Source organism: Triturus cristatus, chromosome 2_1 (genome assembly GCF_964204655.1).
Source record: "Triturus cristatus chromosome 2_1, aTriCri1.1, whole genome shotgun sequence".
Classification (NCBI taxonomy): Eukaryota; Metazoa; Chordata; class Amphibia; order Caudata; family Salamandridae; genus Triturus; species Triturus cristatus.
The window spans coordinates 959,725,823-959,743,036 of NC_140581.1; positions in this window are offsets into that span (position 1 = coordinate 959,725,823).

Consider the following 17,214-nt stretch of genomic DNA (forward strand, 5'->3'; position numbering starts at 1 on the left):
GTCGCAGTGCAGGGAGAAAATGCACAATTTTGCTCAAATTACCCGCAGAAATACACAGAAAGAAGGGTCAGGGCTGTAAAATTCTGCACCAGTTGTTACCGTATCGTGGCTATGAAGGTAAATTCATACGTGTTGCAACGAGTCGGAGACGTGACCCTCATACGCCCCAATGATGGAGAAAGTACTGATGGAGAAAGTACTTTCCCCAAGACAAATTTAAACACAGATGGCTCTGCACTCAACTAAACATGTAAATTCTTTATAAATGGATATCAGTGTCCATAATTCTTCCCACGTAACAAGAAGATGGTATCTCCCAAATGAAACACTTTGTTAGGCAATTTTGTTAGAAAAAATAAGTTCTTTTTATTCTTCGTTCTTTTATTCAGTATAAATTCCTTAAATGCACAGCACACATTTGATAGCTGACGTGTTTCGTCCCTCTTGGGACTTCTTCAGGGCTTTATCAAATGTGTGCTGTGATTTTAAAGAATGTATACTGAATAAAAGAACAAAGAAAAAAGGAACTTATTTTTTCAAATTACCTGCAGGCCTGATGCCGCCTCAAAATCCTAAAGGGCTGCGTATATGCCTCAACACCTGCAGCTGTGACTCACAGATACAGTATCAGGTCATCAGTGTATAACGACACTGCGTGTATGGTACCATTGAAGGGTATACCCCAGTGCAGGCCATCCGAACATTGGCAAAGTCAAAGGTTCCATGGCAAAAGCGAAAAGTATAGGGGATAAAGGACAGCCCTGACCGTGACTCACATGGAAAGAATCAGTGATTAAACGGCCAATTCGTAGACGAGGATGAGGTGGCATAAAACAATTTCATATAGACTTGAAGATGCCAATCAATTCACAGAGCCAGAAGCACCTTGAAGTGGTTGTCCCATTACAACATGTCAAATGCCTTCTCTAGATCAAGTATTATGCACTCTGCATAGGGAAACCACACTGAGGCATGGTCCATCACATGGAACCGTCTTTTGAGGTTATTCGATGTGTTGCTGCCCTGGGCAAATCCGTTTTGGTTGGGATGTATTATGTTGGCTAGGATCTGGAGGTAGGATCTGGTCTGCAAAGATTTTCCCCAGGATTTTATTACTATCACCCAGAATACAGATGAGCTGATAAGAGGATAGATGGGTGGCTAGAGGGGGGGTATGCGGAGGGACTGTCAGATGGATTCTGGGAGCACTCCAGTAGTGAGTGTCTCATTGTACTTGTGGGCCAGCTTTGGGCTGAGGTGGGTTGAGAAACGTTCATAGTGCTCCAAAGAGAGACCATCCATTCCTGGCATTTTATCACCTGATAATTCATGGATAATTCATGGATCGCCTTTTTTCCCTTGGCCATTGTGATCAGGTGGTCAATTTCTTCTCGCTCGATGGCACTGATGATGGGTAACAGCAGGGGGAACAGGAACTCCCTCACCACACGGGGTGGGGCTGGAGGCGCTTGATACCGCACCAAGTAGTAGTCATAGAATGCCTGATGCAAGATGGCCTGCTGAAAATGAAAAGGGGGGCCTAAGTCCAGGACAATTTTGGTGATGGATGGGGCGCTGGTCTCCTGGTGGGCTAGTCATACCAATAGTTGGCTTGTTTTGGCTCTAGTGGAATGGATCCGGGCTGCTTAGGACATAAAATTGTAACAGCAGAGGCTCTGTATAAGAGTGGCATGGCCCTCTCTGGCCACTGTCAGTGTATGGTACACAGCAGCTCAGTTGGGGGCTTGACAGCCAACATCTATGAGGTCCCTGTCCAGCTCTTTGGGGACACTCTCTATGTTCTGGATACATAGGCCCCTAATGACTACCTTAAAGGAGTCACACTCAATGGTTAGTGTAGTGGCTGTGGAATGGTTTTCAGTGAAATAGTGACATATCTGAGTAAGTTGGGCATCTCAGAAGACTAGGTTGTCCAGGAATTCTCAGAGCAGGATCCATGTAGGAACCGGTTATAGGGGTGCACTCCAGTTTATGTCTATTCTGTGGGCAGCATGGTTGGGAATGGCTCAGCCTAGATAGTCTGAGTGTTTCAGCCATGACAGTATAGAAGTAGAGCATAGAGGATGGTCCAGGCAGACGAATAACTTGCAGGGAGCTGAGTGATGGGAATATTGTTTGGTGTGGGGTTGTGTGCTTTCCAGGCATTCAATGAGGACCAGTACTGAATCCATCGGGCAAATTGCAATGAAAGTTGATGCGCAGGTACTTGGAGAAGTGGCGGGTGGGACTTTTCTAGAACAATATTCAGGACACTATTAAAATCCTCACCCAACATGGAAAGGTTTTCACTCATGAGGCTAGAACCCTGAACAGAAAGGCCCAATAATTGGGTTGATCTGAGTTTGGAGCATAAATGCACCCCATAGCACCTTGATGCCATCCAAGTGACCCTCTTCAAAGATGTAGATGATGACTATATTAGATGATGACTATATATCAGGTGTTTGGAAGGGAGTGCCTGGGTGAATCTAGAGTAACGTGCCCCATGCGTAAGCTGAGTATGTCGTGCCATGTATTGAGCCTCTCCAACGTTTGGTCAGCCACTAAAGCTCACCACTGGTGAGATGAGTCTCTTGAAGAAAGCAAATGCATGCATTTTGTTGCTTAATGTAAGAGTAGATGGCGTAGTGGTAGCGCGCTGCGTGCATGCCCCTAATGTTAAGAGTTAAAAACCTGATGCCAGATGTAAGCTCCTTTATTGCGGCTGCACAAAGGAGAACCTCCCATTTGCGGCTGCAAAAAAGGGTAATTGCATGTAAAAATTCTATTTTGCAAGTCACTAACTTGCAAAATAGCATTTGTGACTCTCGCTATAAGGAAGGGGCGTCCCTTCCTAATAGCGAGTCAGCATGCTATATCCTAGTGTTTTGCAACCGCATTTGCAGCCGCAAAGCACTCACAGTTTACCACCTACTTCAAGTAGGTGGTAAACCACTTGCAAAGGGGAAGGCGTCCCCAGAGGACCCCTTCCCCTCTGTGAGTATGTTGGAAAATATTTTTTAATAGCAGTCAGTGGTCCCAGAGACCACTGCTTGCCCTTAAAAAAATGAAACTGAAAAGATTCATTTTTCTTTTTTTAAATGCATCCTGTTTTCCTTCAAGTTGGTTTATTAAAAAGCAGTCCCAGACATTGTGGTCTGCTAAGCCCAGCAGGCAACCTTCCCTGGGAGGGCTGTCATTCCCAATGGGCTCAAAAACACATGAGCTCCACACTGTGTGGAGGAGGGAACAAGAGGCACGGGGTTTTAGGAGCTAGCAGCCTCCAACTATGAATGTTTAACCACAAAAGAGCTGCTCCTAAAGTGATAACCACTATAAGGTTTGAGTTTTATTGTCAGTGGGGACATCTCACAAAAAGTAACGGACTGGTCTCACACACCACCAGGTGTCATGCTTCACCATTGACCAGTCCTCGCCCTCTAAAACCTTGGTTTGATAGAGGGTGGGCATACACCTGACGACAGGAATGCACTTCTAAACTAAGTGGGGGCCCGTGTATGAGTGAGTGAGATTAAAAATCATTATAGTTATCCTCATTGTGTTTTTTAATGTGAAAGGTAACTATATGATGTTTAAAAGCAGGTGACGGTATGTGGGGGAATTAGTGTCCCCTAACCATTGTGTTTAGAGGTCGACATGTTTCTGCCGTCTTGGCCCAGGAAGGTCCAGGGCATTCATCAGGACCTAAATATATAAATGGGGGCTCCGTTCTTACCAAAAGTGGCAAGAGTGTACCACTGTGCCAGGTTGCTTGTAGGATGATATCTGTCTCTTTGTTATGTAGGAGTTGTACAACATTGGAATGAGGCTGCAAACCTGGGGATCTGCAGCAGATGGGCATCCGCTGGGCCCTCTCAAAGGAGAAGTATGGGGACAGCGCCAGAGTCGGGTGAAGAATTTCACCAGCTCTTCCAGGAATGCAATCTTCATGCAGGAGTTCTCAGCCCCTTCCGGTAGTCCTACTACTCATATATCATTACGCCAAGCTTGTCCAACCGAATCCTTCATTCTGCTGTGCAGATGCTTGACCCACTTGATGAGGTAACTGGTGCATTTCGCTTGGTTGTCCAGCTGAGCCTTGGTATCTTCAATGGAGTACTCTGTGCCTGTCACCCTGGAGGCTAGTTTCCACTTGCCGTTACATAGTTGGCTGAATTATGTGCGGAGGTCCTCTATCTTGGTTTCTACTAAGTCATTTTTGCACGTATGATAGCATCCAGCGTGTGAGCTGGCAGGAAGCTTTTTGGATTTTTCTTCTGTCTGTCTTTTATTTTGTTCATAGATGTTAATATACACAAGACAGAAGGCTCACTTACCTGACATGTATCCTCTATGGAGACTGATGGGTACCAAGGGACCCACCCGTATCACTGATATATCCCATGTGTGTATCACTTTATGATCAATCAAGGCTGCTTTTAATTCTGCAGTGCTGGTGGCATGGCCTTCAGTTAGTTTGGGAAACTAGAAGTTGTGGTCACCCATTGGAATCCAACTCATAATGCTGCCCCCAGTGGCTGTCAACTTTCCAGGATGTGGGAGAGCAAGGACGATTTATTTGTGGCAGTAGGATTGAGTGTGGCTTCAGTCTGCCCAGCGCACTCAAGAGGATGTGATCTACCACCAGCACTCAACTCTATATGCTGCTCCCAGTGTGCAGCAACATTCCCACAATGAGAGAAAGCAAGACTGCGCTTATCAGTTTATCATGTTTGAATATATGTGTTTGGATTCTCACATGGGGCACTGTAGGCTGGTTCCCCTGCCAGCACCTAAATCCTCACACTGCTCACTGTACTGTCATGTTTGTCTAAACACAGCTGTTTTTGCTTTCTAAGCCTGGCTTACAAAGAATCAATTTCCTCAGAACAAATGCAGTTTTCAGTGTGTGTTGCCCTGCCCTGAAGAAACCCAAAACCTTTTTGCTAATTGGATATCACATGTTGACAGTCAACTGCAGGACTGCTTATTTCCATACAACTTCCTGTATCTCTATGACCTACTGCAGTGATTCCTAACCTGTGGTCTGAGATTTCCTGGTAGTCCATGAGGCCTGCTCAAGAAGCCCATGAATGTTTTACAAAATTAAATAATATTATAATGAGTGGATTAAAATTAATAAAGTATAAACAAATAAGCAACATTGATACTTTGAAAACTGTTCTATATATGATTGTGAATTAGAAAGCTATTCAAATATTTGAGAATTTGTTTTGTGTACACTTGTTTTTGTATTTTCGCGTTTTGTTTTCAGGTTCAAATCACAGAAATTGCTTAGGCAGGGAAACCCCACAGCATTTCTGTGGGTCTGCAGGCCAAAGTGGTTATCCAAAGACAATAGCAAATGTCTTAGTATATTATTATGAAGTCTTGTGTCTAACCGCAGTAGTGAAACAAAATGATTTAGCTGTATCTTTGTATAACCAACTTCCTGTTATGAATCTTGATATTCCTGGAAGTGAAGTCTAGCAAGAGATGTTCATCAAAACTTCTCTTCTAATAATACAGTAACTAGCACAAGCTGCATAATTATGCACTTTCTATTGTTGATAAGCAGTCTTCCTACTTGACATTTAGTGCCACTGAAAAATGAATTATCAGACATTAATATACTGTGGTTCCAAAATTGGCAGTTTGTACATCACTTCCTAAGAACTCTAGTACCTTAAGCATAACTATTATACCTGGAATACTTGGGGGGTATTTCACCTGACTTTTTTGCCTTCTGACCACCTGTTTTGCTTACATGATTTTTGCTGGATTTAGGATTTTGGACACTTTAACACTGCTGACCAGTGCTAAAATGCACGTGCTTTCCCCCTAAATCCAGGTACCATGGATATTAACATAGCATTAACATAATGTATAAGTCCCTAGTGAACTGCACTACCAGCGCTCAGGGCTTGTAACTTAAATGCTACTAGTGGGCCTGCAGCACTTATTGTGCCACCCACTTCAGTAGTCCTTTAAACATGTTACAAGCCTGCTACTGCAGAGCCTGTGGGTGCAGTTTCAAACTGCCAAGTCGATCTGGCAAATTAATCCTATTGCAAGGCCCGAACCTTCCTTTTTAATACATATACGTCACCCCTCAGGTAGGCCCTGGACATCCCCAGGGGCAGGGTGCAGTGTATTTAAAAAGTTGAACATGTACTTTTTTGTTTTACATGTCCAGGTAGTGAAAAATCCTGAATGTGTTTTTCACCACTGCAAGGCCCATCTCTCCCATAGGTTAAAATTGGGATTACCCTATTACAGTTTATATGTGTAATTTAAATTTGGGAAAAGATAGATATTTTGAATTTGGTGTCTCTGGACTAACAATTTGAAATCACAACTTATGGCAAAGTTGGATTTTAGGTTGTAGATCTGAGAATGCCTCTTTTAGAAACTTGCCATTTTCTGACTTTAACCATTTTGTACCCGTGCCGACTAGAGACCCAATTTCTAACATTGGTGATCAGCGGTGAGGATAGAACTTTTTTTTCCGCCGTTTTATATAGCGCAAACTTGACTCGAAGGTATCGGGTATCAGAGTGCTTTACATGAGCACCAGTTGTGTTACATGAGGACACTTCATTTTTGTTAGTCACGGGGAGATTAAATGATTTACCCAGAATCACAGGATGTTGAACGTCCTTGCTGATACTCGAACCCACTTCCCCAGATTTGAGATTGAGCACGCACTTGTGTTTGTGCAGTGCCTCACACTAATTTGGAGTACACAAACATGTACATCTGAGACCAATTCTAGTAAATTCCTCCTGATTCGCATTTTTGTTTCTGTCATCTCTGATTGGCATTTTTTATTCTTCTATTCTCCGTGATTGGAATTTTTGCTTTTTTCTAAAATCAGGTCATTACCTGCAAAAATGGAATTTGAGGTGGTCAAACTCGAGGGTTACACTGTGGCCCAGCTCAAGGATTTCTGCAAGGACTTTGGGCTGCCTTAAAGAGCACCAATAGAAAGGCGGAGCTGCAAAAGGCACCGGCAGCCTGATCAATATCCCATGCTGCATTGAATGTGACCCCTTAGGAGTATGAAGATGAGGATGTGGAGGAAGCTAAAAATAGTAGCATAGCAAAAGAGATTGGCTCTGGAAACAGAGTAGAGAATGTTGACTATGGAGGGGAGAATTGCTGTGGACCATTTGGCTCATCAGAGGAGCCTTAAGGAGCTGGAGCTCAAGGTCAGGCAGGCAGAGGCAACCATCCCCCCAAACACTAAATCAGGTCCTAAGTCTTCAGCAGTGTTCAAAGTGAAATGTCCAAATAGTTCAAAGTTTGTTTTTGCAACACAATTTGACTTTAGGAATTGCGATTTTCCCCTTTTACTATGACCAAAGAATCTGGATTTCATTAAAGACACGCAGGCTAACATTATGCATATTTCTTTTAATGCAACTTCAAGCTTTGAAGTAATACATCATAAAGTAAAGATCTAGAATAGAATACTCATGTATCACAATAACCACAAGCCTAGATAGATCAGCTTCTTTTAAATGCAAAAAAACAAGGTTCAACTATAATGAAACAATTACACTTTTCTTCTTAATGTAACTGATAAGTTCCAGTTGAAGTATTATATCTGGAGTCTGGACACCAAATCTTGCTTGGAGCGAAGAGAAGGTGGTCTGGAATCTGCAGAGGTAAGCTCCTATGGGTGCAAAGCGGAGTTATCTGAAAAGGACAAAAGATTAGAATTCTACACTTTGATGCCCTATGTATAAGGGAGAAATGTTGCACAGTGCATTATTAAATACATTATACAAAGAAAACTGTTTTGTTTCTTTTTTATTTTATACAACATAAAAACTAAGACATTGTTTAAAATTAACTAATTACCATTAGAAGATTACTATCCACTTCCGGGAGGGAAGGATAGGATAATGTTAGCCTCTGTATCTCTGGTCATAGTAATAGGAGAATTGCAATTTCATTACAAGACCGGAAGCTACCATTATGCATGTTGGTAGTCATGTAGAACTACGTCAGATGTGTTCAACAGGTTAGTGTTTTGCAAAGGTGTAGGAACTGGACCAGTCGGCCACTTTAAGAATGTCGTCTAATTTACCCCCTTTCCAAAAGGATTGGCTAGCCATAGCACCTCTTAATGAGTGTGCTTGAAATCTTTTGATGTCTATGCCAGCCATTTACATAGCTAATTTAACCCATATAGCAATAGAGGTAGAGGAGATGGGTTTGAAGGGTTTAGCAAAGGAAATAAGAAGTTGGTTGACGCCAGCAGTGCGATGTTCGCTCATTCTTGCGTCATACTCTTTCATACAATGTACCACACACAACTTTTTGCAAGCTTCAAATCTTGGGTAGAAGGTCATGTCTGACATGGTTTTAGTTCTATTGATAATTTCAAATCTGACACTGAAGGCATCATAAGTTCTATTAGTTATTTCCAGTGTTTTAACGTCTGATACTCTCCAACAGGATATTAGGCATAGGAGAAAAGTTAGTTAAATGGACAGCTTTTTATCATCTAGGAGACTGTTATCGGGCCAGTTAGGGAAAAGGTCAAGTAATATTTGATGCCCCAGATCGATTTGTATTTGGGTTTAGTGGGTCTTTTAAGCCTAATACTTTTCATAATTCTACAGATTATTGAGTTTTTCCCTATAGTTCTCCCATTTAAAAGGGAATGACCTGCTGATATAGCTGACCTATAGCAGTTAATTGATCTTTAGGTAAGGCCTCTTTCAAATTGTTCCACAAGGACGTTTGCTACTTGTACGATAGGGGCCTCCACGGAATCCAGATACCTTTCTATGCACCAACAAACCCATCTTTTCCAGACCCTGTTGTATCTGTAGTGTGTGCCAGGGGCCCATGATTCTTGGAGGAGAGAGGAAGCCTGTGCCGAAAGGTTAGTGATTTCATGGGCTCTCCTGACACTTTCCAGTGCTGCTCAGGAGTAGGGGATGTTCCAAATCGTCTATGTCTCTTAGGAGGCCTTGTGAGGCTGGGAGTAGAAAGGGAATTTCTTAAGCTAATTCCAAGGTTGTCAGAAACCATGGTTGGGACGGCCAGAAGGGTGTTATTAGGATTATTGAACATTCTTCCTTTCTCAACTTCTGTAGAACTCGCTGGATCATTGCAAAGGGGGGAAAGACATATCCTGAATCCCTTTCCAAGGTTGGAGGAAGGCATTCACTGCCAAAGCATCAGGGTCTGGCATCCAGCTGAAATAGTTTTGTAGTTGAGATGTCAGTCTGCTTGCAAAAAGATCTACTTCTAGGGGTCCCTTTAATCGATTTAGTCTTCTGAAGACATTCACGTCGAGTTTTCAGTCAGTGTGGTCTACTAGGAATCTGGAATTCCAGTCCGCACAAACATTTTTTTTCCTGGGAGGTATTCTGCTCCTAATGATATCTTGTGTTCCACACAGAACATGCATAGTTGTATTTCTAGGTTGGAGAGGTCTGGGGATTTGGTGCCTCCTAGGCAATTTATGTAGGCTACAGCTGACATGTTGTCCATCTTGATAACAACTGATCTGCCCTGAAGGAATTCCTTGAAACTCATTAGGGCATAGAGCCCAGCCGTTAATTCCAAAAGGTTTATGTGGTGTGTACTCTCTGCATTGGACCATAAGCCTCCCGTGTTCTGATTCTGAAAGCAAGCACGCCAGCCATGAAGGCTCCCATCGGATTCCAGGATGAATTCCGAGGAGTTGCCAAAAATGGCTTTCCCATTGCAAGCGTCCAGGTTTTCCAACCACCAGGTCAGTTCTGTCTTGGCTTCCGCGTCTAGAAATATTCTGCCCTTCATCCTTTGGAGGGCCCGGTAATGTAAAGGACCCGGGAAAATAGCTTGGATGGAAGATTTGAGGAGGCCCAGGAGTCTGGGTAGTTCTCTTAAGGTTAAGAGGTCTTGCTTTAGGACGTGTCGTATCTCTTTTCGAATCTTAGTTATCTTTTTTGGAGGGAGTAATAACATTGACTTCATGGTATCTACTGTGAAGTGGAGGAACTCTAGAGACCTCGAGGTGGTCATAATGGATTTTTCTCTGTTTATTATAAAACCTTCACTCTCTATCAAGTCTACGGTAGTGTACAGGTCTTTTAGAATTTGAGAGTGATCTTGAGACATGAGGAGAATGTTGTCTAGGTAAATTATAAGGCGGATTCCCCTTTCCCTTAAAACTGAGGCAATAGCCCTCATTACCTTGGTGAAGCACCAGGGGGCAGAGGAGAGACCAAAGGGAAGAGCCTGGAACTGGTATAGGTGATTGTTTCAAGCAAATTGTAGGAAAGATTGTGATTCTAACGCCATCGGAATTGTAAAGTAGGCGTCTTCCAGGTCCAGATTCACTAACCAGTCTTTTTCTATAAGCATATCTCTGTGGAGATGGATACCCTCTATTTTGAAATGTCTGTAAGTGAGAGATTTGTTCGGTTCTCTGAGGTTTATTTCAGGCCTCCAAACCTTGTCTTTCTTTTCCAACAGTAATATATTGCTTAGGAAGTTCATGCATTCCCAAGGTACCTCTACAATTGCTCCCTTCTCCACCATAGAGCTCATCTCTTCTGCCACAATTCTTTGTTGGTCTTTGGTCAGGTTTAACACTCTTGGGGTGTATGTTTTGTTGGCTTTTCTATAAAATCTATCTTGAAGCCCTGAATGGTTTCCAAAACCCGTGGGTCCTGAGTGATTCATTCCCAGGTGTGAAGGAAATGTTCTAGTCGACCACCCACCATCGCTGCTGAAAAGGAAGGATGAGTTGAGTTGGTACTTACTTGGGATTTTGGAGGGGTTTGAACCTCTACCACTGAAACTTCTTGAATGGAATGATCTTCCTCTCTGTGGGTAGAAGGAGGGGTTCGCCTGGTAGGGGCGTCCTAAACCCCATTGTCTATAATAGGGTCTTTGGTAGGGACGGCCGGTAGAGCGACCCCTTTTGCCGGCCCTATGCAAAAACACTAGGGTTAAAAACTGTGGGCCTTATCTAGCGCTGTAAAGGTTGCGACATATTTCCCCTAGGCTTTTCATCATGTCTTCGCCAAAGAGGAGTCCATTGGGGTTGACAGAAGGTTCCTTTTTGGCCATATCGGTAGGTTTAGGGTCTATCTTTGTCAGGACGACTCTTCTCATTTTTGTGTTAGTTGCAGAATTGGCATTCCCTTGAAGGATTAGAGTCCTCTGACTCCATCCACTCAGTAACTCAAGGTTTGGGGGAAGGCCCTTAATGAGGCTTTCTTCAATTAGGTCGATCATTCTACACAAAGGACCTAGCATGTCAAGCATGCGGTCCTGGCATGTCTTAAGGGAGCGCTCCATGCCCTTTCTAGGGTCCCTGCCCAGTTTAAATAAGAACTTAAATAATTTCTGGGTCTAGGTTAGGCATAAGGCACATTTTGTCTTGGACCATAGGTCTTAGGCATTCTGCCTTTAAAATATTTCTTGTATCTCTCTCAAGGGGGTTTCTTATCCACCTTTTGATGAATTTGGCCACGTGGTTCTGAGGCTATCATTGAGAGCTTCTGGGATGTTGGATATTATAGGGGGAGACCATTTCCTCTACTAGAGGGTCGATTATTATTTCTTTAGAGGAAGAGGGAAGTTCGTCCTCTGAAAGTGTGAAATCTGGGTCAGTCTCGTCTGGGTCTAGGTCTAGGATATATTCATCCATAGACTCAAGTCCTCCTTGTCATTTTAGGTTAATTACTTGGGAGTCAGGTAGAGCTCTTGGTAATGTGTGCAGCTTGGGGCATCCTAGTAATTTCTGCCGTTAAGGACACCTGAGGTATTTGGGGCGTGTAGGCCTCCCTTATAGTTTGAGGTGCTTAGTCCTCCTTTAGAGAGTGAGGTCCATAGACCTCCCAGTAGGTTTGAGGTGCTTGGACCTCCTAATGTGCTCATTGGGCTCAGTCTTTCTATATAATTACTTTTCTTTGACCTTTTGCCCCCACTTTTGGTATAATTATCATAACGCGCTTTGGGGGTTAGAGGTGTTGCTTTCCTCAGTTAGGGTTCTTTTGCCTGCACTGACTTGGCTGATGGTCTCGTGCATACAAGAGCGCATTTCTTGTTGGATTACCTTTTTGATATGATCCTCGTCAAGGTTGGGAATGGGGGCTGGAGCTTGGGAATCGTCTGATTCGGTGTCAGACATTATATGTTAAGGGATTCCCAAAGGCTTAATTTTTTATTATGTTAATGGTAAAACAGTAGGTATATAAATAAAGAGAGAAGGCTTAAAAATTATATATTAGAGAAGCCATAAATATATACATATATTATTTCGTTGTTAGGAAAGTTATCGAGGGTATTGAGATAAAGGTTTTCCTGCCTGGAGCTTGTTGTAAAAAAACTGCTGATCGGTCGCGTCCCAACTGCTGGTTTTCTCCGAGGCAAGGAACCGTGAGCGATCAGCTGGTGCTAGCCCTGGTAACGTGCATTGCCATGTTTTCTGGAGGCGCGAGGTGAGAAAGGTTATTATATTACACGAGTCGCCCATTAACGTTTTTGGGGGGGTCCGGGGAGGCTAACAGGTGCCTCTGTGTTGTGCGTGTTGTGTGTTTAATCTACGGGCTCAAGGGACTTTCCTCTAATGAGGCCAATAAGGAGGAGGGCCAGTGAGAAGCTCTCGGCCGGCGAGGATGAGAGAAGGCAGAGGTGTGGGCGCACCGAGAGTGAGGGAAGCTGCGCAAAGACGAGCTTGATAAGCAGCGCTTGCCTCCGGTCATGAGAATGGGACGTGCCATCAGCCATGGAAAATCGGTAGGAATGAAGTTCAAAGGAAGGGGAGGGGAAATCTCCGTAAATTGGAGCACGAGTAAGGGAAAGAGATCATACCAGATAATGTAAGCACCAAAGTTTACGTACAAATAGAAAAACCTATGTAGTTAGCGGTATAAGGCTATCTAAACGGTGATCTTAATAGATGGAAAAGCAGTCAAAATCACATAAAGTAAACATTCATAACAGAAATAGTACGAGTAACATGGAGTAGTACTTATCTGCTTGAAGCCGCATTTAAAAGAGGCAAATCTATCTAAGCTTGTGGCTATTTTAATACATGAGCATTCTATTCTAGATCTGTAATTTATGATGTATTATTCAAAGTTTGAGGTTGCATTAAAAGAAAAATGCATAATGGTAGTCTCTGGTCTTGTAATGAAATTGTTATCTTTGTCATGTTCGCATTCTGACTGGAAACACTTTTGTGCTACTTTTGTGCTACTCTTCAAAAGACTACGGGGCATATTATCAAGTACGGCGTTAAATTTATCGCCGGTTTAGCGGCAGGATACTGCTGCTAAAGTGGCGATAATGGGCTTGATTATATGCCCTGGAGAATTCAAATAGAAGCCCAGGTTCACATCAGAACATGGACTTCTATTGGAATTCTCAGGGGCATAATATCAAGCCCATTATCGCCGCTTTAGCGGCAGTTTTCTGCCGCTGAACCGGCGATAATTTTTAACGCCGTCCTTGATAATATGCCCAGGCTTCTCATGCGTGCAGTGCAGCTCTTTCCATTGGTAATTCTTTGACGTCGCTGCCCACGTGGACTTTTGTTCCTTGCTGCCATTCAGGCTCAGGCAAGTTGCTTTGTATCAACAGTATCTCCACTCATCCAAAACAGATTTTTCCTGTCCATTCATTGCTATAGGTCAGCCATAGAATGGTGTATTACCACACAATAATTTTTGGGTTTTGTCCACATAATTCGCTTGACAAAAATAATGAATATATGGGTGCAATTAAGAGTAAGAGATAGATTACAATTGCCAAAACATTTTGGGACACTTCATATGAGCTTAGTAGTGTCAGATGAAAATTACAGAAATTAGATTATTGTTTCCTGCCTGATAGACAAGCCTTATTCTGTTCTAGTGAGTAGCCTGTGACACCAACTAACCCACATTCAATGCCATTCATAAATATCTTAATTGCACCAATACCTTCTTTGTCAACCTGCCTTGAAGATCACCTAAGGTATTAACCATGACACAATTGGTTCCGCTTCCCAGGCAAAAGACGGGGGCCTTTCCATTGCTCGTTTGAAATGTTTGAAATTGGAAATAGCTTGCAACATCCACTGAAAGTATGTGTATCGAGTTTGCTTTTCTCATCTCTGTTATTCCCCAATGCCAGCGGTCTACTCACTATGGGGCATATCAACAACAACCGGCGATAATTATCGCTCAGCGCTCTTAGCGTGAGGATAATTATCGCCGGCTAGCGTGAATTTTTATCGCTGAGATAGCGTGCTATTAGCAACGCTTATCTCAATAGCGATAAAAATCTACACGCTAACAGGCTAACGTGAGATTATCGCTGGAAACCCAGCGATAATCTCACGTTACCTTGTTGATAGGGACAGGCAAATCTAGCCATGATATCCTCCTTCCATAGGATATCATGGCTAAGTCTGAAAATTAGCAGACGTAAAAAAGCAGCGTTAACCGCGGTTAGCGCTGCTTTTTTTGTCTCTAACAGGGTTAGCGACATTCTTGATAATAGGAGAAATGTCGCTTAGCGACATTTCTCCTATTATTTTACTCTGGAACGCCCCCTTTGCATCTCATTAGAGATGGAAGGGGAAGCGTAGAGTAAAAGGGTGCTAACATGCAAATTTGCATGTTAGCACCCTGTTGTTGATAGGGTGCTAGTTTTATCTCTGCTTTTTGGGCTTTTAAAGCCAAAAAAAGCAGAGATGAAGCCCTTGTTGATATGCCCCTTAATTCCTTTAAAAGCAGGAAATGTGAATAAAAAATATAATTTGTCACCATCAATGCCTTCAAGTGGGTGTTCGTGTAAAATGCAGATATGCAGTCAGCTGTACGTTTAGTCCTGTTGTCTGGTTTTGGATGCGCGGATGTATCTCGCGCTAACAAATATAGTGCAAAAACTACAAATGCCATGAACAGCTGCTCGTATTCTGGTTATTAACTTGTTCGTGTTTACTGTGAAAATGGCATAATCATACTAAGTGGCATAATGGAATGATTCTGGGAATTTCGCATTACAAGCATAACAGAATATGTGTGAAATTAAATTTTATGCATGATTGATTACAATGTCGTAACAGAAATTTCGCCCAGGGCTATCCATTACTGACCCCCGTGACAGTAGTCATTCCTGACCTAGTATCCCTGGAAATTAACCAGCAAAGTGGGAGTCCATACTAATCTCCCACACTGAAAATGTTGTTGATGGAATGGACATTTTCTACGAGCTTGTCAGATACGTTTGTAAAGCGAACAGCGATTTGCTGTAAGACTACCATGATTACCATATGAATTTGCATATGAATGCAGAAACGACTTACTTGAAGCTAAACCGAAAGAGAAAATTCTAAGAACTGCCATAAGCAGCGGTCTCGCGTTACAAGGACATGGGGTTTATTAAAAGTCTTGTAGGCCTCAGCTACTGGTTTTGAGTGGCTACAGAAGGAAAAAAAAGATGCCCCTGAATATTGGGTCACCAGAAATCCGCATTTTCTTTGCATAGCAGAGATGCAAGGCATACAAAATGTTAAGAAGTGATTAAGCAATGACGACACATGACAAACATTAGCTGAAACACCTCGAGTAGAAAATAGCATTTTGAAAGAATGCTGTGATATTTTGCAAGGATAATTGTGCACCAAAGGTGTTATTTTCTTCATGCAACTAGGAGCTGGCAAAGAGAGACAACATAAATTTACAGGCCCTGAGCTAATTTGCAAGTTAGGATGATTAATGCTTTAATCAAGGTTTGAGGTGGCAGAATATAGCACCTCCTCTATAGAGGAGGTCTTCTTCTTGGTAGCAGCAGCTTCACAGAAGATGTGAGAGTTCTGAAATCGAAAATAACGTTACAGGCATAAACATATCTAACGTTGCAGAAATGTTTGATTTGTTTAGCATATTGAAACGTATGTATTCAGTGTTAATATTTGCATTATAGACCTGAAAGCATATCCACTTATGATCTTGTGACAAACGAAATGGAGCACAGATATTCAAGTTTGTCACTCCAAATGCATACTATAGTAAATGTAGTGATAAATGTATATGCAAGAGTTTTCCACATCAGGAAGCACTTATCACAGAGGGCTCTGTCTACACATTTGAATGTAGACCATCAGATTTGCAAGATGTGACCTAAACATTTTTTACTTTCTGAGGGATCGACTGCTACTGAGGATCAAGGATTAGCCATTATTGGTAGCTTTGGCCTTTCTGGCCGCATTAAATGGGACATTTTGGCCTAGCATTACAAAAGGTTTGAACTGGTGTTTGCTCAATGCAAAAAAACATAAGCAGGATTGACGAGCAACATTTGTGCACAAAAGATATTTGCCCCACAATTTGACCCTTGCAAAGAGCAAAAACTGTTTTGCATTAACCTGTTCTTCAGTTATGTGAAGGGGAGTATCTGGGGCTGGAAAACAACAAAAAATAGATTTTGACAAAAGCCAGATCTATTAAAGACATGTGATCTTGTTTTGGACCACATCATGCAGAAAATGTTATGTTATCTGTACTTGTAACATGCACTATCACCTGCAAGGGTAGCCTTGTGCTGAGCAGGGGTGTGTGCCTAGTCTGCCTATGGCAGGTTGGTTAATTAAAAAGCCAGGTCTTCAGCTTCTTGTGGAATTTAAGAAGAGAGTATGAAGCTCACTGTGGAGTCGGAGGTCATTCCACACTTTAAGAGCGATGTAAGAGAAGGCCTGTCCGCCTGATCTGGTGCTCAAAATGCTTGGGATGTGTGTGTGTATGGAGTCCTGCAGAGCAGAGGTGTCTGGGTGGTTGGTGGAAGTAGATGCAACTATTTAGGTAGGGGGGACCTTAGTTGTGTAGTGCCTTGAATGTTTGTGCGAGGAATTTGAATTGAGCATGTTTGTGTATCCAGAGCCAGTGCAGTTCCCTGAGGTGTGGTGTGGGTTCTGTGTGGGAGGTTGAGAGTAAGTCTGCTTTTCGAATTCGATTTCTGAATGCTTTGTAGTCTTCCAGTGAGTTGCTTGGTGAATGTGATGTAGAGAGTGTTCACATAGTTCAACTTGCTGGTGACTAGGGCATGGGGAACACTTTTTCTAGTGTTTCTTGGGAGCCATGTGAATATTCCCCTCAGCATCTTCAGGGTGTGGAAGCAGGATTCAGAGACTGTTGACTTGTACGGTCATGTTCAGCTTGCTGTGATGATTATTCGAAGGTTCCTGGAGTGCGTTTTGGGAGTGGTTCA